At 44.2% G+C, this 24,281-nt stretch overlaps 1 protein-coding gene across 1 annotated transcript in view; it reads left to right on the plus strand.

Annotated features, from left to right (window-relative positions):
• Positions 1 to 13,168: 13,168 nt before the first annotated feature.
• CYFIP2 (cytoplasmic FMR1 interacting protein 2) overlaps positions 13,169 to 24,281 on the plus strand; it is a 131,567-nt gene continuing 120,454 nt past the window's right edge. The window contains exon 1 of the mRNA XM_033853510.2: positions 13,169 to 13,248. The gene's annotated coding sequence lies outside the window, so the exon portion shown is untranslated. The remainder of the gene's footprint in view (positions 13,249 to 24,281) is intronic.

Consider the following 24,281-nt stretch of genomic DNA (forward strand, 5'->3'; position numbering starts at 1 on the left):
AGTGAAGTAGGTCTGGAGGAGCAAGAGAAGATATCCAGGGCTTCCCTGATGGCACAGTGGTTAAGAATCCGCCTGCCGATGCAGGAGACACCGGTTCGAGCCCTGGTCCGAGAAGATCCCACATGCCGTGGAGCCACTAAGCCTGTGTGCCACAACTACTGAGCCTGCGCTCTAGAGCCCGCGAGCCATGACTACTGAAGCCTGGGCGCCTAGAGCCTGTGCTCCGCAACAAAGAGAAGCCACCGCAATGAGAAGCCCGCACACCACAACGAAGAGTATCCCTGGCTCGCCACAACTAGAGAAAAGCCCATGCACAGCAACAAAGACCAATGTAGCCAAAAATAAAATAAATAAATGTAAAAAAAAAAGAGAGAGAAGATATCCAGTACACATGCCAACCTTTCTGTAAGAAGCCTCAGGCTAGTAAAAAAGTCCAACACATAAATAAATACAGTTGATTTATGCTTTGCAGACTTTATACTTGCAAACTGCCTGCTCACTAAAATCTATCTGTAACCCCAAAGTCAATTCTTGCAGCCCTTTCACAGTCATTTATGACACGCCCATGCCCAGAGCAGAGAAAAATTTGTCACTCTACAGGCACATTCCCAGCTGAGGTCGAACAAGGCGAGGCCCTGCTTTCTCGTTTCAGCTCATACCATAAACTAGTGTCCTTCTTGAGGTCTATTTAGTGCCAAATTTTTTGCACTTGTGTACATTTTATTGGTCATTTTGCTCTTTAAAGTGACCCTCAAGCATAGAGCTGAGATGCTGTCTCGTGTAAGTGAAAGAAGGCTGTGATGTATCTTACAAGGAAAACGTGTGTTAGATGAGTTTCACTCAGCACGAGTTATAGTTCTGTTGACTGTGAGTTCAATGTTAATGAAGCCACAATACATACAAAACAAGGTGTTTTTGAACAGAAATGTGCATAAAACAAGGTTATGTGTAAATCAGGTGACTTTATTAAACATAACCACTGAATGATGAGAATCAACTGTGATTGCAGAGCACTGCTGTAGGTCATCTGATGGAGCAATGGTCACGATCCAGTGAGAGCACAGAGAGTGAAAATACCCAAGGAAGCAGGGAGGGCTTCACAGAGGAAATGATATTTGAGCTGTGTCTTAAAGGGTAAATGGGAGTTCCTAAGGAAGGGAAGGTCTGGAAGAACGTTTCAGGCCAGAGAAACCAGCATGCATAAAAACACATCTTATTCCACCTTCTTCCCTTGCATTAATTGGATGTTAGGAGTGGGAACCTTGGGGCCCAAAGCCAGCAGGTGCTGGAGAATCAGTTAAAGGAACCTAGTAGATTATGGTTCCTCACCCTCCAGGTTCACATCTACCCACACCCCGCTCTACCATCTAGAGCTAACAAGGAGTTCCTGATCCCTTTTCATTTTCTCAGATTCATTTTGACTACAAATGTCTATAAGCTGAGACAAGCTATACAAACATTTACTTGCTTTTCTGTTGTGTATATCTCAAAGCTCCTTCCCATTTAAGATGATGTTTGACCTCTCCAGCAGCTTTGACATGGAAGGGTGGGTGACGGGGTCTCACTTGACAGAAAAGGGAAGTGAAACACAGCATGCTGAGGTTGTAGAGCAACACAACACAAGTGAGAATAGAACTCAGATCTTATTCCAAGTCCTGCATTCTTCCTAAAGACCACGCCCAAATTCAAACCATGGTAATAATAATAAAAACAATAAAAGCTCCCATTTTTTAAAACATCTTTATTGGAGTAAAATTGTTTTACAATGGTGTGTTAGTTTCTGCTTTATAACAAAGTGAATCAGCTATACATATACATATATCACCATATCCCTTTCTTTTTGCGTCTCCCTCCCATCCTCCCTACCCCACCCCTCTAGGTGGTCACAAAGCACCGAGCTGATCTCCCTGAGCTATGTGACTGCTTCCCACTAGCTATCTATTTTACATTTGGTAGTGTATATATGTCCATGCCACTATCTCACTTCGTCCCAGCTTACCCTTCCCCCTTCTCGTGTCCTCAAGTCCATTCTCTACGTCTGCGTCTTTATTCCTAGTCTGCCCCTAGGTTCTTCAGAACCTTTTTTCTTTTCTTTTTTTAGATTCCATATATATGTGTTAGCATACGGTATTTGTTTTTCTCTTTCTGACTTACTTCACTCTGTATAACAGATTCTAGGTCCATCCCCCTCACTACAAATAACTCAATTTCGTTTCTTTTTATGGCTGAGTAATATTCCATTGTATATATGTGTCACATCTTCTTTATCCATTCATCTGTCGATGGACAGTTACGTTGCTTACATGTCCTGGCTATTGTAAATAGTGCTGCCATGAACATCGTGGTACATGTGTCTTTTTGAATTATGGTTTTCTCCAGGTATATGCCCAGTAGTGGGATTGCTGGGTTGTATGGTAGTCCTGTTTTTAGTTTCGTAAAGAACCTCCATACTGTTCTCCATAGTGGTTGTATCAATTTACATTCCCACCAACAGTGCAAGAGGGCTCCTTTTCTCCACACCCTCTTCAGCATTTATTGTTTGTAGATTTTTTGACGATGGTCATTCTGACTGGTGTGAGGTGATACCACATTGTAGTTTTGATTTGCATTTCTCTAATGATTAGTGATGTTGAACAACCTTTCATGTGTTTGTTGGCCATCTGTATATCTTCTTTGGAGAAATGTCTATTTAGGTCTTCTGCCCATTTTTGGATTGGGTTGTTTGGTTTTTTTTTGATATTGACCTGCATGAGCTGTTTGTAAATTTTGGAGATTAATCCTTTGTCATTTGCTTCTTTTGTAAATATTTTCTCCCATTCTGAGGGTTGTCTTTTCATCTTGTTTATGGTTTCCTTTGCTGTGCAAAAGCTTTTAAGTTTCATTAGGTCTCATTTGTTTATTTTTGTTTCTATTGCCATTTCTCTAGGAGTTGGGTCAAAAAGGATCTTGCTGTGATGTTTGTCATAGAGGGTTCTGCCTATGTTTTCCTCTAAGAGTTTTATAGTATCTGGCCTTACATTTAGGTCTTTAATCCATTTTGAGTTTATTTTTGTGTATGGTGTTAGGGAGTGTTCTAATTTCATTCTTTTACACGTAGTTGCCCAGTTTCCCCAGCACCACTTTATTGAAAAGGCTGCCCTTTCTCGTGTATATTCTTGCCTCCTATATCAAAAATAAGGCGACCATATGTGCGTGGGTTTATCTCTGGGCTTTCTATCCTGTTCCATTGAGCTATGTTTCTGTTTTTGTTCCAGTACCATACTGTCTTGATTACTGTAGCTTTGTAGTATAGTCTGAAGTCAGGGAGCCTGATTCCCACAGCTCCATTTTTCCTTCTCAAGATTGTTTGGTTATTCGGGGTGTTTTGTGTTTCCACACAAATTGTGAAACTTTTTGTTCTAGTTCTGTGAAAAATGCCAGTGGTAGTTTGATAGGGATTGCATTGAATCTGTAGATTGCTTTGGGTAGTATAGTCATTTTCACAATGTTGATTCTTCCAATCTAGGAACACAGTATATCTCTCCATCTGTTTGTATCATCTTTAATTGCTTTCATCAGTGTCTTATAGTTTTGTGCATATAGGTCTTTTGTCTCCTTAGGTATGTTTATTCCTAGGTATTTTATTCTTTTGCTTGCAATGGTAAATGGGAGTGTTTCCTTAATTTCTCTTTCTGATTTTTCATCATCAGTATATAGGAATGAAAGAGATTTCTGAGCATTAATTTTGTATCCTGCTACTTTACCAAATTCATTGATTAGCTCTAGTAGTTGTCTGGTGGCATCTTTAGGATTTTCTATGTATAGTATCATGTCATCTGCAAACAGTGACAGTTTTACTTTTTCTCTTCTGATTTGGATTCCTTTCATTTCTGTTTCTTCTCTGATTGCTGTGGCTAAAACTTCCAAAACTATGTTGAATAGTAGTGTTGAAAGTGGGCAACCTTGTCTTGTTCTTGATCTTAGTGGAAATGGTTTCAGGTTTTCACCATCAAGAATGATGTTGACTGTGGATTTGTCAAATATGGCCTTCATTATGTTGAGGTAAGTTCCCTCTATGCCTACTTTCTGGAGGGTTTTTATCATAAATGGGAGTTGAATTTTGTCAAAAGCTTTTCCTGCATCTATTGAGATGATCACATGGTTTTTATCCTTCAATTTGTTAATATGGTGTATCACATTGATTGATTTGCGTATATTGAAGAATCCTTGCATTCCTGGGATAAACCCCACTTGATCATGGTGTATGATCCTTTTAATGTGCTTTGGATTTTGTTTGCTAGTATTTTGTCGAGGATCTTTGCATATATGTTCATCAGTGATATTGGTCTGTAGTTTTCTTTTTTGGTGACATCTTTGTCTGCTTTTGGTATCAGGGTGATGGTGGCCTCGTAGAATGAGTTTAGGAGTGTTCCTCCCTCTGCTATATTTTGGAAGAGTTTGAGAAGGATAGGTGTGAGCTCTTCTCTAAACGTTTGACAGAATTCACCTGTGAATCCATCTGGTCCTGGGCTTTTGTTTTTGGAAGATTTTTAATCACAGTGTCAATTTCAGTGCTTGTGATTGGTCTGTTCATATTTTCTATTTCTTCCTGGTTCAGTCTCAGAAGGTTGTGCTCTTCTAAGAATTTGTCCATTTCTTCCAGGTTGTCCATTTTATTGGCATATAGTTGCTTGTAGTAATCCCTCAGGATCCTTTGTATTTCTGCAGTGTCAGTTGTAACTTCTCCTTTTTCATTTCTAATTCTATTGATTTGAGTCTCCTCCCTTTTTTTCTTGATGAGTCTGGCTAATGGTCTATCAATTTTGTTTATCTTCTCAAAGAACCAGCTTTTAGTTTTATTGATCTTTGCTATTGTTTCCTTCATTCCTTTTTCATTTATTTCTGATCTGATCTTTATGATCTCTTTCCTTCTGCTAACTTTGGGGTTTTTTTGTTCTTCTTTCTCTAATTGCTTTAGGTGTAAGGTTAGGTGTTTATTTGAGATGTTTCTTGTTTCTTGAGGTAGGATTGTATTGCTATAAACTTCCCTCTTAGAACTGCTTTTGCTGCATCCCATAGGTTTTGGGTCATCGTGTTTTCATTGTCATTTGTTTCTATGTATTTTTTGATTTCCTCTTTGATTTCTTCTGTGATCTCTTGGTTATTTAGTAGTGTATTGTTTAGCCTCCATGTGTTTGTATTTTTTACAGATATTTCCTGTAATTGATATCTAGTCTCATAGCATCCTGGTTGGAAACAATACTTGATATAACTTTAATTTTCTTAAATTTACCAAGGCTTGATTTGTGACCCACGATATGATCTATCCTGGAGAATGTTCCATGAGCACTTGAGAAGAAAGTGTATTCTGTTGTTTTTGGATGGAATGTCCTATAAATATCAATCAAGTCCATCTTGTTTAATGTATCATTTAAAGCCTGTGTTCCCTTATTTATTTTCATTTTGGATGATCTGTCCATTGGTGAAAGTGGGGTGTTAACATCCCCTTCTATGATTTTGTTACTGTCGATTTCCCCTTTTATGGCTGTTAGCATTTGCCTTATGTATTGAAGTGCTCCTATGTTGAGTACATAAATATTTACAATTGTTATATGTTCTTCTTGGACTGATCCCTTGATCATTATGTAGTTTCCTAGTCTCCTGTAGTAGTCTTTATTTTAAAGTCTATTTTGTCAGATATGAGAATTGCTACTCCATCTTTCTTTAGATTTCCATTTGCATGGAATATCTTTTTCCATCCCCTCACTTTCAGTCTTTATGTGTCCCTAGGTCTGAAGTGGGTCTCTTGTAGACAGCATATATATGGGTCTTGTTTTTGTATCCATTCAGCCAGTCTATGTCTTTTGGTGGGAGCATTTAATCCATTTACATTTAAGGATATTATCGATATGTATGCTCCTATTACCATTTTCTTAAGTGTTTTGGGTTTGTTATTGTAGGTCTTTTCCTTTTCTTGTGTTTCCTGCCTAGAGAAGTGCCTTTAGCATTTGTTGTAAAGCTGGTTTGGTGGTGCTGAATTCTCTTATCTTTTGCTTGTCTGTAAATATTTTAATTTCTCCATCGAATGTGAACGAGATCCTTGCTGAGTAGAGTAATCTTGGTTGTAGGTTTTCCCTTTCATCACTTTAAATATGTCTTGCCACTCCCTTCTGGCTTGCAGCGTTTCTGCTGAAAGATCAGCTGTTAACTTTATGGGGATTCCCTTTTGTGTTATTTGTTGTTTTTCCCTTGTTGCTTTTAATATTTTTTCTTTGTATTTAATTTTTGATAGTTTGATTAATATGTGTCTTGGCATGTTTCTCCTTGGATTTATCCTGTATGGGATTCTCTGCAATTCCTGGACTTGATTGACTCTTTCTTTTCCCATGTCAGGGAAATTTTCAACTATAATCTCTTCAAATATTTTCTCAGTCCCTTTTTTTTCTCTTCTTCTTCTGGGACCCCTATAATTTGAAGATTGGTGCGTTTAATGCTGTCCCAGAGGTCTCTAAGACTGTCCTCAACTCTTTTCATTCCTTTTTCTTTATTCTGTTCTGCAGTAGTTATTTCAACTATTTTATCTTCCAGGTCACTTATCCGTTCTTCTGCCTCAGTTATTCTGCTTTTGATTCCTTCTAGAGAATTTTTACTTTCATTTATTGTGTTGTTCATCATTGTTTGTTTGCTCTTTAGTTCTCCTAGGTCCTTGTTAAACGTTTCTTGTATTTTCTCCATTCTATTTCCCAGATTTTGGATCATCTTTACTATCATTACTCTGAATTCTTTTTCAGGTAGACTGCCTATTTCTTCTTCATTTGTTTGGACTGGTGGGTTTTTACCTTGCTCTTTCAACTGCTGTCTGTTTCTTTGTCTTCTCATTTTGCTTAACTTACTGTGTTTGGGGTGTCCTTTTCGTAGGCTGCAGGTTCGTTGTTCCCATTTTTTTTGGTGTCTGCCCCCAATGGCTAAGGTTGGTTCAGTGGGTAGTGTAGGCTTCCTAGTGAAGGGGACTAGTGCCTGTGTTCTGGTGGATGAGGCTGGATCTTGTCTTTCTGGTGGGCAGGACTGCAACCGGTGGTGTGTTTTTGGGGTGTCTGTGACCTTATTATTATGTTAGGTAGCCTCTCTGCTAATGGGTGCGGTTGTGTTCCTATCTTGCTAGTTGTTTGGCATAAGGTGTCCAGCACTGTAGCTGGTTGTTGAGTGGAGCTGGGTCTTAGCGTTGAGATAGAGATCTCTGCGAGAGCTTTCGCCGTTTGATATTACATGGAGCTGGGAGGCCTCTGGTGGACCAATGTCCTGAACTCAGCTCTCCCACCTCAGAGGCACAGGCCTGACACCTGGCCAGAGTACCAAGACCCTGTCAGCCACATGGCTCAGGAGAAAAAAAGAAAGAAAGAAATAAAAAATAAATAAAAATAAATAAAGTTATTAAAATAAAAACTAAAAGAAAATTATTAAAAATTTTTAAAATTAAAAAGTAATGAAAGAAGAGAGCAACCAAACCAAAAAACTAATCCACCAATGATAACAAGTGCTAAAAACTATACTAAAAAAAAAAGGAGAGACAGAACCCTAGGAGAAATGGTAAAAGCAAAGCTATACAGACAAAATCACACAATGAAGCATACATATACACTCTCACAGAAAGAGTAAAAGGAAAAAAAAAAATATATATATATATATACATATTAAAAAAAAGGAAGAGAGCAACCAAATCAGTAAACAAATCTACCAATGATAATAAACTCTAAATACTAAACTAAGATAAACATAAAACCAGAAACCAGTCAGTTCCATACAGCAAACCCCAAGTCTACAGTTGCTCCCAAAGTCCACTGCCTCAGTTTTGGGATGATTTGTTGTCTATTCAGGTATTCCAGAGATGCAGGGTACATCAAGTTGATTGTGGAGGTGTAATCCGCTGCTCCTGAGGCTGCTGGGAGAAATTTCCCTTTCTCTTCTTTGTTCGCACAGCTCCCGGGGTTCAGCTTTGGATTCGGCCCCGCCTCTGCGTGTAGGTCGGCTGAGGGCGTCTGTTCTTCGCTCAGACATGACTGGGTCAAAGGAGGGCTGATTAGGGGGCTCTGGCTCACTCAGGCCGGGGGAGGGAGGGGTACGGAGTGCGGGGCGAGCCTGCGGCGGCAGAGGCCGGCGGGGACGTTGCACCAGCCTAATGCGCACCGTGCGTTCTCCCGGGGAAGTTGTCCCTGGATCACGGGACCCTGGCAGTGGCGGGCTGCACAGGCTCTGCGGTAGAGGGGTGTGGAGAGTGACCTGTGCTCGCACACAGGCTTCTTGGTGGCTGCAGCAGCAGCCTTAGTGTCTCATGCCCGTCTCTGGGGTCCGTGCTGATAGCCGCGGCTCGCGCCTGTCTCTGGAGCTCGTTTAGGCGGTGCTGTGAATCCCCTCTCCTCGTGCACCCTGAAACAATGGTCTCTTGCCTCTTCGGCAGCTCCAGACCTTTTTCCGGACTCCCTCCCGGCTAGCTGTGGCGCACTAGCCCCCTTCACGCTGTGTTCACGCAGCCAACCCCAGTCCTCTCCCTGGAATCCGACCTTCGAAGCCCGAGCCTCTGTTCCCAGCCCCGCCCTCCCCGGCGGGTGAGCATTCAAGCCTCTCGGGCTGGTGAGGGCTGGTCGGCACTGATCCTCTGTGTGGGAATCTCTCTGCTTTGCCCTCCGCACCCCTGTTGCTGTGCTCTCCTCCGTGGTTCCGAAGCTTCCCGCCACCTCCCCCCGTCTCCTCCAGTGAAGGGGCTTCCTAGTGCCAGAGGTTCAGGTCCTGTCCCTATTCTTTTGTCTCTGCTTTTTCTTTTTCCTTATGCCCTACCCAGGTATGTGGAGAGTTTCTTGCATTTTGGGAAGTCTGAGGTCTTCTGCCAGCGTTCAGGTGTTCTGTAGGAGTTGTTCCACACGTAGATGTATCTCTGATGTATTTGTGGGGAGGAAGGTGATCTCCACATCTTACTCCTCCGCCATCTTGAATGCCTCCCAAAGCTCCCATTTTTGAGCATCTATGATGGCTCTGCTTACTGTGTTACATTGACTGTTTCATTTAATCTTCCGAGAACCCAAGGGATAGAAACAATTATGATCATCTCAATTTTGTAGATGAGGAGTACGGTGCTCAGTAACTTAGGAAAACCATTCATGGTCCCATAATTAGTAACAGGCAGAATTCGGGCTTGAATCTAGACCTGTTGTTCCGAAATTCCATGCTCCCAACCATTCTGTGGGGTGGATTATAGGGCCACTATGCCAGCCTCTGAGAATACAGCAGCACAGCACCAACCTCATTGTACCTCGGCTATGTTGTTGCATTCCAAATCTGGTTTGGAATATGCTCAAACTCTCCTCATCCATTCTCATCCAAAATTATGGTAAATAGTATTTGTTTAAATAAAGATGAAAGGTCCTTTGCTGTCAAGTTCTATGTAAAATATCTGACCTTCAGGGGAGGCCAGTTCTCTAGAAGTCGCAGAAGTGAGCAAAGTGAGAAAAAGACGGCAGAGAAGAGAGGGAATGCATTTCCCAATGACCCAGGACAGATCTGCAATATTTCAATAGCAAAAAAGCCCCCAATATTTCATCTATAAAACAACAGAGCTACTTCTGAGGATTTTGTGAAGATAAAATTTGCCCATCCATACACAGTACTTGGCACAGAGACTAATCCCAAATAAACATCCAATAAATGTTAGTGTAGAATATCTGCTTTAACAAATTTTCAAAGAAGGAAACAGGCAACTCCGTTTCCTATGGAAAGACCTGAGTGTGGGTCCAGCCAGCCTTGGGCAACCCTTCCCCTCTCTGGGCCCCAGTTCTTTCATCTGTAAAATAAGGCAGTTTTGAGCAAGTGGTCAGGTTTTATCTAATGGACAATGTAAATTGTGTAACTGACCATCAAATTTCCCTTTTCCTGCTAACTACATGAATGTTTAACTACACAAACCAAATGTGTGAGCCTACTGTAGCAAACCCAAAGCACATGGAGATAGTTTTTATATCATTCACATTTTCTCTCCATCTCATATCCCTTTTCCTTTCAAAAAAAATTATTACTGATTTAAAAACATTTTAATACAATGTGTCTCTATAACTTGCATTAAATGTGGTTTTAGAATAAGGTGACACAGTAATGAAAACATGGATTCTGTTTGGGAGGGGGAAATGAGGCTATATATAATTTTGGTTAAAAGTTAAAAGCATAAGTTTTGGTTTCACTACCTTGAGCAAGTTATTTAACCTGCCTTAGTTTCCTCAATTATAAAATGGGACTAACAGCTATAGTTTCCTCATAGGATAATTTTAAATATTAAATGAGATAATGCACTTGATAAATGTTAGCCATTATTATTAATATTAATATTTATGTTTTCTCTCTCCAGAACCAGTTCTTATGCCCATTTCAGATGCTCCACTATCGGTTTCTAGGAAACAGGGTCTGCCGATGGATTTTAAAAGGAGACGTAGATGTCCTGGCTTGGGGCTTTTCTAAAAACAAGGCAATGTTGCCACACAGACAACTGCAATGCGTGGCCCACAACTTTGTCAGGGGCGAAGCGATTCTCACCTTATAGCTGTGGTCCTCTCATTGCTGATGGTGCAGCCTGGGGATGGACGGGAAGGATATCTGAAGGCAGTAGACAGATGGCTCCAAATTTCAATGGCAACGTGTAAGCTTTCACTTTCGATTATTCATTCAACCCACTTTTACTATTATCTCTATTATTTTACATAATAGAACGCCTGTTATGTACTAGGCACTGAGGATGCAATGGAGAGCAAGACACATCTCTGCTCTGTTAGATTTTATGTTCAAATGGTGGTATTCAGGCAAGTATGCCAACAATTACAACACAGCGTAACAAGTGGTAAGGTAGAGGAAGTCCAGGGAGTTATGGGAGCATGGACAGCCGACCCTAACCCAACCCAAACGTGGAGGGGTCATGGAGGAAGCAACAACTGAGTGGATACCAGAAGGATGATTAGAAGGTAGGCACCATTGTAGGGGCAGAGTGTGGAAAGGGTAGGCAAAGGAGGAGAGATCAGTCCAAGCAAAAAAGCCTAGCTTGTGCAAAGGCCAAATGCAAGAGAGAACACAGCAAGTTTGGGGAACTAAAAGATTCCTCTTAGCTGAAGCACAGCAAGCTTGTTCACAGAAGAAGAGACTGGACAGGTAGACTCCAGATCATGGAGGCCACAGTAGGGAGGTTTGGCTCCATCCTGTGAGAAGTGAGGAGCTAGTGAATGCTTTACGCATGGCAGGGGCATGTCCTTTGTTTTAACTCATGCAGTATTCCACATGCAGGGGGACCTTGGAGTATATCCAACCTACTTCACTCTACAGATGGGGAAACATAGGTCAAGTGACTTATCTAAGATCACTTAGTTGCAAAACCAGGACCAAAAGGCAAGCCTCTGGATTTCCAAAACAGTGGTTTCAACAAAACCATATTGCTTCCCCTTACAAGCAAATAGAATTCAGGGGCCAGGGAATTATTTTTGCCCAAGATCTAACCAAACATATACATAATTGTCTTCTTGTTTTTAAGCAACGTGTTCCTGCAAGGTGAAAAGACAAGGAAGGAACCACAGGGAGAAATATGTCTTCCAGAAATCTACAGCATCTAAAATAATATGCCGTATAGAATGAAAATCCAATCTCTCATTGTTAGATATTTGTAATCACTGACACCCAAAATCCCAAGGATCACAGCAGAAAATTAAAAATTAAAAAAAAGAAACCTCACTTCTGTTTTTAAAGCCATCCTCCACAAACACACCCACAGCTTTCTCACATGGCACCAGGGACAGAATGTATATATATATATATATATATATATATATATATATATATATATATATATATATATATGTCATCCTTTCTGAAATAGCAATTTAAATTAGTATGAGTGAGGTAACATCAAACCACAAAGGATCATGAATCCTGAGTGCTAGGGAAATGATGTGAGATCAGGGAGGGCAAAGACTTCCACAAGTTCTTTGCTGAGTGTTGAGTAATGTGGCTCCTCTATAAATAGCCCCTGATGGGAAGAGCTGAGTGATTAACTAGAAATTTGTGCGCCCTTTGGAAATATTTCAGAAAGGTTCTCCTGTAGCAAGACTTTTACCCCTTAACTTTAAAAAGTCTCAAATGCTTTCAAATTATTTACCTTGTGAAGTAGGAAAAGCAACTCTTATTCCCCACATTGTAGATAAGGTGGCACCTCTGGAACAGCGTGGTGAAATGACTTGCTCAGGGGTCCCAAGGTTGGAATTCGGTGCTGCCTGACTTTCACCTGGTTTGAGGGCTCACCAGGCTGCATCTCCATGAGAACCGTTTCTTTGGAGACTTAGAGCAGATAAGTCTTGAGGAGAAAGGTGCCTGTCCTCTCAGTTCTTTCCCGGGCTTTGCCGGTAAATACTTCCTGTCACCATGTATTTGCCTTTTTGTCCATGAGGCAATTAATTCTTCCTGAATGAAGCTGAGGGAGATCCCTGCTTCAAAGAGGGCAGCTTCAGAGATTTGGCCCCAGGGAAGTGAAACGGAGGGTGAGAAGGTAATTTTGAACAGAGAACAGCATTTGGGATCAGACTCCATTGGTGGAAGCCCCGTCTCCCCAACCCTCAGGTTTATTTTCTATCACTTCACTCTGTTCTTCTTCGTCACAGAACGTCTCTCAGTTGGAACTGGACATTTGCTAGGTACATTTATTCTCCATCTCTCCTAATAGATGATAAGCTCCAAAAGTGCCGGGGCCTGTCTTTTGTACACCAGTACCTCAGCTCCTGGCACGGTGCTTGGAACAAAATAGGTGCTCGATAAATATTAGGGAGATAAATGAGCACTTGGAAATAATGTGAGATCAATGAGGTCCGAAAGGAGTCCAAATCTTCAGTCCTCCTACTGCTGCAGGTGTGGTTCCCAGGCCTGAGGGGTCCTGGGGACAAGTTCTCCCTAAGCGGCGCGGCTGGCTCTCCCGGGGCAGGAGCCCGGGTTGCAGGTCCGGGATGCGCCGGCCGCGCAGAGGGGCGCGCCCAGAGACCCTGGCCGCAGCCATTTCCTGCTCTTTGTGTGACAGCCGCAACGGCGAAGGGGCGGGATACCGGGGGCGGAGGAGGAGCCGCGGCGGGTGGAGGGGCGGGGCCGAGGGCGGGGCCCAGCGCAGCCGCAGCGGAGCGGAGCCGGGCAGAGCATCCTGCGCCCCGGCGCGGGCCACCGCAGTAGCCTCGGGCCGCTCCCCTAGACCTGCCGCAGACCCAGGTAAGCGGTGCTGGCAGGCCTTGGGGCCGGCGTGGGGACTGGGATGCTGCTGGGGATGGCGACGCGGCCGTAAGAATGCTCGAGGGGCCGGCACCTCTTCTCCCAGCCCCGGGGGTGTGCTCAGCACGGCGGCTGGGCTGGCGCGGCCTGGGGGCCCCCGAAGCCCCCGGAGGCTGGGCCTCCGGCCCGGAACAGCTCCCTGCCCCCTCCGGCCCACCCTGGGCCCCGCGGCGCGTACCCCCTGCGGGAGGCGCCGACGCACGGCGGAGCTGGGGCGCGGCGGCTGTGGCAGCAGCAGCAGGTGCGCGGCCTGGGCCGGAGCCGCCGGCCGGGGAGGAAGCGGCGCTCATCACGAGCATCGGAGACACCTGCAGCGGCCGCGAGCCCGGCGGCGGCGGCGGCGGCGGCGGCGGCGGCGGCGGCGGCGGTCTCCCCGCGCTCAGGTACTGCAGAGCGCCGGCCGCCGCCTCTGCCGCTCCGGCCACCATCGCCTCCCGCAGGGCCAGCAAGAACCGCCTGGGCCCGCCTGGCAGCCGCCTCGGGCACACAGAGCCCTTCAGTGAACGTGAGATGGGTGGGGCGAGGGGCGAAGAGGCGGCGTTTGGGGGTGAGGGCTTTAATGAGAGAGGAGGCACGCCTGACCTGCTTTGAAACCTTCCGGCCTAGCTCGCCCTCCCTCCCGGCTTCTGGGGGCGGGGGAGGAGGTAGGGGAAAGGAGATGAGTGGGCTGACTCCTGGGGAAAAGGTTGGGTTTTCATGAGCTCTGAACAATCGGGAAGATGCTTACCTGTCAGTAGTAGGCTTCTGCTTTTCAGGGCAGCCCTCCCCCTCCATGGGTATACACCGTCTAAAAAGGAAGAGAAGGGCGTGCTCTCCGTGTGCCAGTGGGGACGGCGGCGGGAAGCATGGTCCGAGAGGAGTATGGTTGTATTGAGAACCTGGCAGAGAAGGACGCTGGGACTGCCTCGGTGCCCTCCCCAGCCCAGGGAATTTGACCTCTGCTTGCCTAGTTTCCCCAGCACAGCAGAAAGACTCACCAAGGGCTGATGGGCTCTTACAGCCAGGCCAAGAAGGGGACAAGTATCTTTTCTTGCCAGCTCCTGGGCACCCCCTGCCTGTGTCCCCTTTAGGGCAGGGGGTGTCTTACGTTACTTTGGGGCACAGGCCCTGTTGCAAGCCATTCTGGCAACCATGAGATCACAGGTGTTGGAGGGCAAAAATCTAGGTTCACATCCCTGGCAGGATGGTGAAGGCCTTGAAGGTTGTTTTCTCCACCATCAGACCTTCCTTCTCTGTGACCCTCCCTGAGACTGCCCACCTCCAGTTCCATACACTGTCCTGTGCTCCACCATCCCCCCACCCATTCTCCTGTGTCAAAAATTGTTTTCAAGAAAGGAGCCAGTGAACACATTTATCCTCAAGAGCTAAATACACAAGAACTTCCCATTAGACCCAGGAGGTGTTTTAGAAGTCATCTGACCAGAAAGGAAACAGAGGCTTAGAGGCATTTTAATGGGAAACAACGCTTTAAGTAAATAATATTTGATATCTCTAATGGTGGAATTTCAGGCAGTGAGCTGGAAGTGGGAGTGGGGAGCTGGGTAGCAATTTTGGGGAACAGCTTGATGAAATGACAACATTTAGCAGCTGTTTGCTGTCTGCAGGGGCAGCTTCAGCCCTAAGGGCAAAAATACCATAGGAGTAGTGTGTGTGTGTGTGTGTGTGTGTGTGTGTGTGTGTGTGTGTGTGTGTGTGTGTGTAACTGGTCAGGGGTTACTGTCACTAGAGGGTATTGTGGAGCGCCCAGTGTACACTTGGAGGAGGTGAAACTTTCCTATAGAGAGTTACTTGTTGGCACTGGCTACCATCTGCCAGGGCAGCTCCCAGGCCACAAGGAGAGTGTGTTATTGCTCACAAAGCCAGTCCCTCTGGCTAGCTCTGCAGGCTGAGCCTCTGGCTGGGGGCATTAGCGCTCTGCTCACTAAGCTTCTTTATTATATTTCCTGGCCAGTTCTGACTGGTTCTGCAGGCACCCAAGCCTGCCTTATTCAGTCCCTGCTAGTAATGGAAAAGGAAAAACTCATTTTAGGTATTAGGCCAATAGTAGGGTGTAAAATCCACCAGGATTGGAGAGTTTTACTCCAATCAAATCAGAGGCTGGCCCAGAGAAGGCAATAGGCAAGAATTTAAAAACTGGAAAAGGGTCTCGGGGGAACAGTACATGCCCCCTGTGATATATCACGCCCTCTCGGACATTCAGTGGGCCTCCGCTGCCGTCATTGATCAGCAAGCCGAATTAGGTGATGAATAGGCAACAAGCTAATTGACATTGGGAACTGCACTCCTGGAAAACAGTGCCGAGCTCCAGTCTCCATGTTTGAGGATCAGCCTACACTCTCAAAGAGGTTTCTTTTGGCCGCTGTTGGCCCCAGGATTCCACCAAGAGCTGCACAAAATGGCCTTTTATAGCCTCCATGTGGCCACTGTAACAATGAGTCTATTTCTTTACTGGCTAGTATTAATTATTCACTTGTAGTTGATGAAACCAGGCATCAGTCACCTCATTGGAGCCTTTGTAAAAGGCCTTTGGTCTTATTGTTCTGAGGAGCAAAGCTAAGCCTAGGGTCCAGAGGATGGACCCTGCATTAGTAGCGGAGGTGGGGCAAGAGGGTAGAGCACACTGTCACCTGGGGCAGTGACACGGTGCGCCCGCAGTGGTGGGGAAGGAGCTGGTACTTAATTGGATGCTCTAGTAAACCAGAGATGCATGCAAATGCTCTGTAGAGCGTCTAGCACATAGTACTATTATATTTATATGTTTATCATTATAATGTATTAATTACATAATCATTAAGAATATGGCTCATGCCACATTATATATTGTGTGTCAATTTAAGAACACAGATCTTTTATTGTTGTCATTGTTGACTCTGCTAAAGGATTCAGTGACCTTAGAAGGCCTCCCACAGTGAAGGTTCCGCCCTGGTCACTCAGCAGACACCTCATCGCTGGTGGCCATGTCCAAGAACAGCACACCCGCGAGTTGGCTGGTGTAAGTCTTCATTGCTGGGGATGAGGAGGGATAGTTTGATCCCTGCTAAGAGGAGTCCCAGTTGGGGGGAGGAGGTGTCATCAACCCCAAGTTCTTACCAACTCTTCTACCTCCAGAGCCTTCCTGGATTTTGCTTTTCCCAGGGGAGTTGGTCTCTGTGACCAAGGAACCCAGCCCCAGGTTGACCTGCAGAAGGTAGCCAAAGAAAGCGTGGTAAGCTGTGGTGTCAGCAAGGGCCTCAGCTGGGAAGTGCTCCTGAGTAGCACACTGAAGGTGGGTACAGCTGCAGTAGGAAGAGAGAAGGGGGAGGGAATATGCCCAGCGGAAGCCCAGAGGTAGTTCTCACATTTCAACACAGATCGGGAAGGACCTCTTCCTCTGTGTACATTCAGCATTTTGCAACCCAACCAAAAATGTCGAAGGCATGCTTCGCTTCCCCCTGCGGACAAAGCAGTACTGTGGTCTTTGGACACAAGATTTACTCCTGACTTGCTGTGTGCCTTTAAATCAGCCACTACCTCTCTGACTTTGAAAACTGGGGAACCGAAAGCAGCCTGCGCAGCTTGTTACCTACCTGTTGGCCACAGGAGCCTGTGGATGAGATAATGTTTGTAAACTTCAGGCTGAGAAGAAAAGGCCCTGGAAACAGAGGAGAGAAGGAGGTTCCTGAATGTATGGCTCCTTTGGATGGCTGCCCTCCATTCCTAAAGGAAAAATTTATTAATTATATACTGTGTGTCAACTTAAGAAGACAAGTCTGTGGTCTCTCTGCACCACTGAGCCAACTGAAAGGGACACTGAAAGGCACTTTGTGATTCACAGATTCTGTCAAGGACCCTGGATGGTCTTGTCTGTACAAAGACACTTCAGAATTTGGTCAGTGCATGTGGGACGCCTCCCAGGATGCAAAGATGTTGGGTACTGGCTGCCTAGCCATGGCCACTATGCTAAGCACTGTGTGTGATGTGCCTCAAAGGACCACCATTCAAGCCATACTTCTTGGACCCTGGCAACAGAGGCAAAAACAAATTGGGTACAAATTCTTGAAAGAAATTGTTTTGAGAAGGCAGAGGTTGGGTTCAGGCAGAATTTCTTGCAGGGATCATTCTGGCTGAGTGGCATTTTGATAGACTTGCAGCAACTCAGGAACAGTACAAGCAGAGAGGAAAGTAAACGTGACCCGGAGAGCTTCGCGATAAAGACCCAACGATGACTTATCAATAGGTCTTTTGATTTTGTGTTTCCATTATCATTAGGCCATCTTAGGGTAGTGGTTCTCAGACGTTCATCTCTCCGTGGAACAGAGAGACGTTTAGTGTGTCCATGGTGTGTGGTCTCTGTCTTCTAAATAAGGCAGGAGATGAGGTCCTCTGCAGAAGTAAAAGGTGGTGGACTGGTTAGGAAAGTACGGGAGATGTCTGGAGATTTGGAACAGCTGTCTTTGTGGGTGGAATAAGAAATCAAATGGGGATGAATGAGAGCATTGTCTAACTTTACTGAAGGCCCAGCTGAGATCAAAGAGAATCTGCAGGGCTGACCCTCATAGAAGACACTCAGTAACTCAGTGTTAAGTGAAGGGATACCTGAGAATGACTTTCTATTTGTGCTTTTAAATTGTGATGGCTTAAGACCGATTCAGGCAAGGTATGAATGGTGAGACAAGAATTCAAAACTCAAGGTCAGCCATCAACCTCCAAGTATGCTATACCTTCATATGAGAAAGAGAAATGAAGTTCTGTTTTTTTATTTTTTGAGGTGGAAACTATGACAGGAGAATTTTCTAAATATATCTCTTCAGATTCTTATAGTAATAAGGCTGACTTAGATATGGTACCTTAGGGGACCATGATGTTTAAAATTTTTTTTTTTTTAATCAGAAGACGTGAATTTTGGCCATTGGCTCTTGTATTCAACAAATAGTTCATGAAGTATTAATTAAGCAAGTAATGCCTAGGATATGCCCAGCTCTGTGCTAGTTGCTATGTATGGGTCAGACCCCCACAAAAGATGACAGTTATCCTTGTCATTTTTGGTGGTGCAAAGAATTAGTAAAATATAAAGCAGTGTATAATGCAATAGGAAATTATGGACTCCAGACTGTGAGTGCTATGGGAATCCAAGAAATGAAGGTTGTGGTGGAGTTTGGCTGGTCAGACCTTCATGGAGGGGGCCTGTCTTGACTTGGGCCTTGACAGTGGTCAAAGGTAGGATATGAGAAGGGGAGAGGACAGTCCACTAGGGAGCAGAGAGAGTTTGAGCAAAGGCACAAGGCAAGAATGTCCATGGGCAGGTTTATGGCACCGTAAGTACTCTTGCCACAGTGGACAGGTCATGTTGGGAAGCATAGTCTTGAAGGACGTCCTTTGGATGGAGTGTCCCATTTATAGTCACAATCATTTGCTTTTGAGTTGGAATGACTCTGAGAGAGGTTCAAGTTCAGTGATTCCTAACTAGTTGTTTTTGGGTTTGCTTTTGTTTTTTCCTAAGTACATTTGATGGACAGTATCTACATACTCAGTACATCACACCCAGCAGCCATTCCCCTCCCCAGCTCTACCCCATTTTCTCCCACTCAAGAAAAGAGATGAACATGCAAAACAATGATACCATGGGAGGACTTTGAACCCTCCCTCACACATAATAAAAAGCACCTTGTTTGCAAACCTCACTAGTCAAACTGTTACTGGGACAAGTTGCCGCAATAACCTTCGCAACAGAGGTTTTGCCGTCATGGTTGAGAAGCACTGCTAGACCAGCCTTCATATTTTACAGACAGAGAAATTGCCCTTTTAGAGTGAGGGAAAGTGTGGTTTGAGGGTCTATGTCAGTCTTCAGGCTGAGCCACATTCGAGTTGCAACTGCACATCCATGAAGCTGAGGTTTGCATGCCCCGAGCTGGTGGTCGAACTGAAGTCTCACTCTTTGTTTCCACAGCAGATGGAATGGCTTGCCTTTCTGAGTTTTAGCAGGTGCCTCTGAAAGGCAGCTTCTCTCCCCAGATACAAGTCACGTTGCTGCCCCTCCTGTGGTGCCCTGTCACAGGCCCCAGCGGGAGCAAATCAGCAAGCTGCCTTCTGTGGCATGACCTCCCCTCCCAAGAGGGTGGGATCTGCTGGGTTGGGTTGTCAACGCAAAGGCCTCCTCAACCCTGGCAACACAGGAAGCAGCTGAGTGAAACGGCAAATGGAGTGGCAAGCCCTTTAGCCCCGCCAGGGTCTTCTTCTTTGCTGTAAACAAACAGGAGGGGAGGCCTTCTCCAGAGACCCAAGTCGAGGCTGACTTGGACTTCTCTGCTGTGACCTCAGGCCCCCTGTGTGGAGAGAGGCTGCAAGTGAGGGGCCTCTGGGCCTAGGAGCCCCACAGGGAGGGACTTACATAGCAAAGGCTGCCTGAGACAGAGCAGTGGACTGGCCAGCTGTCTGACTGCCAGCAAGGAAGCCTTGAGTTGTTGTCTTTTAAAGTAAATTTTAAATTCTTGATCAAAGCAATACCCGCACATGCTTCAAAGAATCAAATAGTATTGAAAGACTCACAGTGAAAACAAGCATCCAGTGCCCACCTCCCCCAGAGGCTGCTGCTTTTAACTCACCATTTCTTCCAGTAGTTGCCTCCAGATCTCTAAATGATATGCTTATGCTGCTATTTCTTGAGTTATCTATTCTATGTGTCATCTGTTCACTTCCTGCTGTGATGGATGAAGATTTTGCCTTCTGACACCATCCCCCTCTCTCCCCTGCCCTCATCTCCCAATATAGTAAGAGCTCTGTTTTAACCCAAATCATGTTTAAAGCATCTACCTTATTGAGACGTGTAAGTGATGACCACGAGAGAACCAAGTAATATCCTTCGATTGTAGTATTTCCTTTCTTACATGGATTTTTGTTTTACTGCAGAATTCTTCCTCCCTCCTTCCCTCCCTCCCTTCCTTCTTTCTAATATTCCTCTTTTTCTTTTGCGGCACTGTCATATCAGTTGTGTCAGGTCCCCTTGTCTTCCCAGGAAGTTGCAGTGTTAGCCCAGCTCAGCCCCGAACTAGCCAAGGGACCCTGCCCAAGTCCTCTCGTGTCTCGACCTCAGTGTCCTTATAGTAAAAAGAGAGCTCAGGTAGGAGGCTAGAGACCCATCTTGTCCTCATTCTAAACCTCAAAGCCCATCAGCCCACCTCAGAGATTTGTATGTCTGAGGAGTCTCTCCTCCTGGGCGGGGCAACCCCAGGCGCTGGCAGGTGGCAGTGCCACAGAAACAGGCCGGGGACGGGCCTGGTTCAGGCCCTGCCTCATGGTGGTCCGCTCACCCTGCGGTCTAGGGGCTGCTCCCTGGGGTAGTGTGGCTGCGTCTCTTGCTTTTTCTTCCCTGTTCATTTTCATTCAGCACAGTCTCTGCGTGTAGGGGCAGCATCATACTCCCCAGACTCCCCAAGCTCCTGCCCCAGCTTCAGCTCTCTTTGCCCCACTCCCACTTATGTTACATATACGCAAAGTTCCCCAAAAGTGGTCATACAAATACTAACATTTTTTGGTAAAAGCTTTATTGAGATATAGTTCACATATTGTACAATTCACCCATTTAAAGCATACAGCTCAGTGACTTTTAGTATATTCACAGAGTTGTGCAACCATCATCATGATTAATTTCCATAACATTTTCATCACCCCAGAAAGAAACCTCATACCCTTTAGCAACACCAGGTGGATTTCCCTCAATCTCTACCCTGAGGCTAGGCAATTACTAATCAACCTTATATCTCTATAGATTTGCCTATTTTGGGCATTTCCTTTAAAAGGTATGTTATGCTTCTTTCACTTAATATAATTTATTATTTCCAGAGTTCATCTACATTGTAGCATGTATCCATAATTCATTCCTTTTTGTGGCTGAGTCATATTCCATGGTATGGATATACCATATTTTATTCATCTGTTTATCCGTTGATGGATATTTGAGTTGTTTCCCCTTTTTGTCTATTACAAATAATGCTACTATGAGCATTCATGTACAAGTTTTTTTGTGAATATGTATTTTTAGTTTTCTTAGGAATATACCTAGGAGTGGAATTGCTGGGTCTTATGGTAACTCTGTGTTTAAAAACGTGAGGAGGGGGCTTCCCTGGTGGCGCAATGGTTGAGAGTCTGCCTGCCGATGCAGGGGACACGGGTTCGTGCCCTGGTCCGGGAAGATCCCACATGCCGCGGAGTGGCTAGGCCCGTGAGCCATGGCCTCTGAGCCTGCGCGTCCAGAGCCTGTGCTCTGCAATGGGAGAGGCCACAACAGTGAGAGGCCTGCGTACCGCAAAAAAAAAAACAAAAAAAAAACGTGAGGAGGGACTTCCCTGGTGGCACAGTGGTTAGGAATCAGCTTGCCAGTGCCGGGGACACGGGTTCGATCCCTGGTCCAGGAAGATCCCACATGCCGCAGAGCAACTAAGCCCATGCGCCGTAACTACTGAGCCTGTGCTCTAGAGCCTGCGAGCCACAACTACTGAGCCTGTGTGCCACACCTACTGAAGCCCATGCGCCTAGAGCCCGTGCTCCGCAACAAGAGAAGCTACTGCAATGAGAAGCCTGCGCACTGCAACGAAGAGTAGCCCCCACTCGCTGCAACTAGAGAAAGCCTGAGTGCAGCCACGAAGACCCAACGCAGCCAAAAATAAATAAAATTAAAAAAATTTTTTTTTAAACGTGAGGAACTGCCGTACTGTTTATCAAAGTGGCTGTACTATTTTACATTCCTACCAGCAATGAATGGGGGTTCCAATTTCACACCCTCACCACTTGTACTTACCTGTCTTTTTGCTTATAGCCATTTTAATAGATGTGAAGTAATATCTCATTGTGATTTTGATTTGCATTTCCCTAATAACTAGGAATAATAATCATCTTTTAATGTGATTATCGGCCATTTGTATATCTTCTTTGGAGAAAAGTCTGTTCAGATCCTTTGCCTATTTTTAAAATTGGGTTTTCTTTTTATTATTTAATTTTAAGAGTTCTTTATATATTCTCATGTTTAGCAGATACATGCTTTCCAAATATTTTCTCCCATTCTGTGGATTGTCTTTTCACTTTTTTTTTTTTTTTTGGCCATACTGCACAGCTTGTGGGATCTTAGCTCCCCAACCTGGGATCGAACCTGGTCCCCAGCAGTGAAAGCGCTAAGTCCTAACCACTGGACCTCCAGGGAATTCCCTGTTTTCACTTTTTTGATGATGTCTCTTGAAGTACAAAAGTTTTAAATTTAATTTTGATGATGTGTAGTTTTATCTATTTTTTATTTCATTGTTTGTGCTTTTGGTGTCATTACATATTCCAAAGTCACAAGTGTTTACTCCTGTGTTTTTCTCCTAAGAGTTTTATAGTTTTAGGTATTACATTTAGGTCTTTGATCCATTTTGAGTTAATTCGTTATGTGGTGTGAGGTAGAGGTTAAACTTCATTCTTTTGCATGTGGATGTCCAGCTGTCCCAAAACCATTTGTTGAAAAGAGGTTTTTTTCCCCATTGAATTGTCTTGGCAACCTTGTCAAAAAATCAGTTGACCATAAATGTTATCTTTGGATTCTCAATTCTGTTCCATTGATCTATATTTCTGTCCTTATGCCAGCACCACACTGTTTGATTACTATAGCTTTGTAGTAAATTTTTACATCAAGAACTGTGCATCTTCCAGTTTTGTTCTTTTTCAACATTGTTTTGGCTATTCTAGGTGGGTCCCTTGAATTTCCATATGAATTTTAGGATCAGTTTGTCAATTTCTGTACAGAAGCCAGCTGGCATTTGAATAGGGATTACGTTGGATTTATATCAGTTTGGGAAGCGTTGCCATTTTAACAGTGTAAGTCTTCCAATCTATGAAAATGGGATATCTTTTCATTTATTTGGGTTGTTTTTCATTTTTTCAACAGTCTTCTACAGTTTTCAGAGTATACATTTTACAATTCTTTTTGCTATATTTATTCCTAAGTATTGTATTATTTTTGACGCTATGGTATATAGAGTTGCTTTCCTAATTTCATTTTTATATGGAGCATTGCTAATGAATAGAGATAGAATGGATTTTCCTTATATTCTTATATCCTGCAACTTTGCTGGACATGTTTATTCATTCTAATAGTTTTCTAGTGGATATTTTTGGATTTTCTACATACAAGGTCATATCATCTTCAAATAGAGATAATTTTACTTCTTCCTTTCTAATGTTGACATCATTTATTTCATTGCCTTTCCTAATTCTGATATCCTGGCTAGAGCCTCCAGCACAATGTTGAATAGAAATGGAGAGAGTGGAGCTCTTCGTCTTCTTCCTAATCCTGGGGGAAAGCATTTAATCTTTCATCATTAAGTCTGATGTTGGCTGTAGCTGTTTTTGTAGCTGCCCTTTATCAGGTTGAGAAAGTTACCTTCTGTTCCTAGTTGGTTGAGTGCTTTTATTATGAAGAAGTGTGAGTTTTGTAAAATGCTTTTTCTGTATGTGTTGAGATGATCCTGTGGGATTTGTCGTTTATTGCATTGATATGGCTTATCACATTCATTGATTTTTGGATGTTAATGTTAAACCAGTCTTACATTCCAGGGTGAATTTCACTTGATCTTGGTGTATAATCCTTTTTATGTGTTGCTGGATTTAGATTTTGTTGGGGGGACTAACATTTATGTTGCACTTTCTACCTACCAACTACTATTTTTACATGGGATAACCCAGTTTTCAAAGCATATGAGGTAGGAACTATTATTATTCTTCATATCAAAATGAAGCACGTGAGGCTCAGAAACATTATGCCGTCTTCCCAAGGTCACACAGCCAGGTAGCGGCAGAGTCAGGACTCTAGTTCACTACCACACTAAACCACCTCTAGTGAGCATGTCAATGGTGGACGTGAGGTGATTTTCACATGACACTCAGACCTGTGTTTGTTTTCATTGTTTTTTTTTTTTTTGTAGTTTCCCTCTGCTTCTCTATTAGTGATTATGATATAAAGCTTTCTT

The sequence above is a fragment of the Tursiops truncatus genome, chromosome 3, assembly GCF_011762595.2.
Source record: "Tursiops truncatus isolate mTurTru1 chromosome 3, mTurTru1.mat.Y, whole genome shotgun sequence".
NCBI classification, from domain to species: domain Eukaryota; kingdom Metazoa; phylum Chordata; class Mammalia; order Artiodactyla; family Delphinidae; genus Tursiops; species Tursiops truncatus.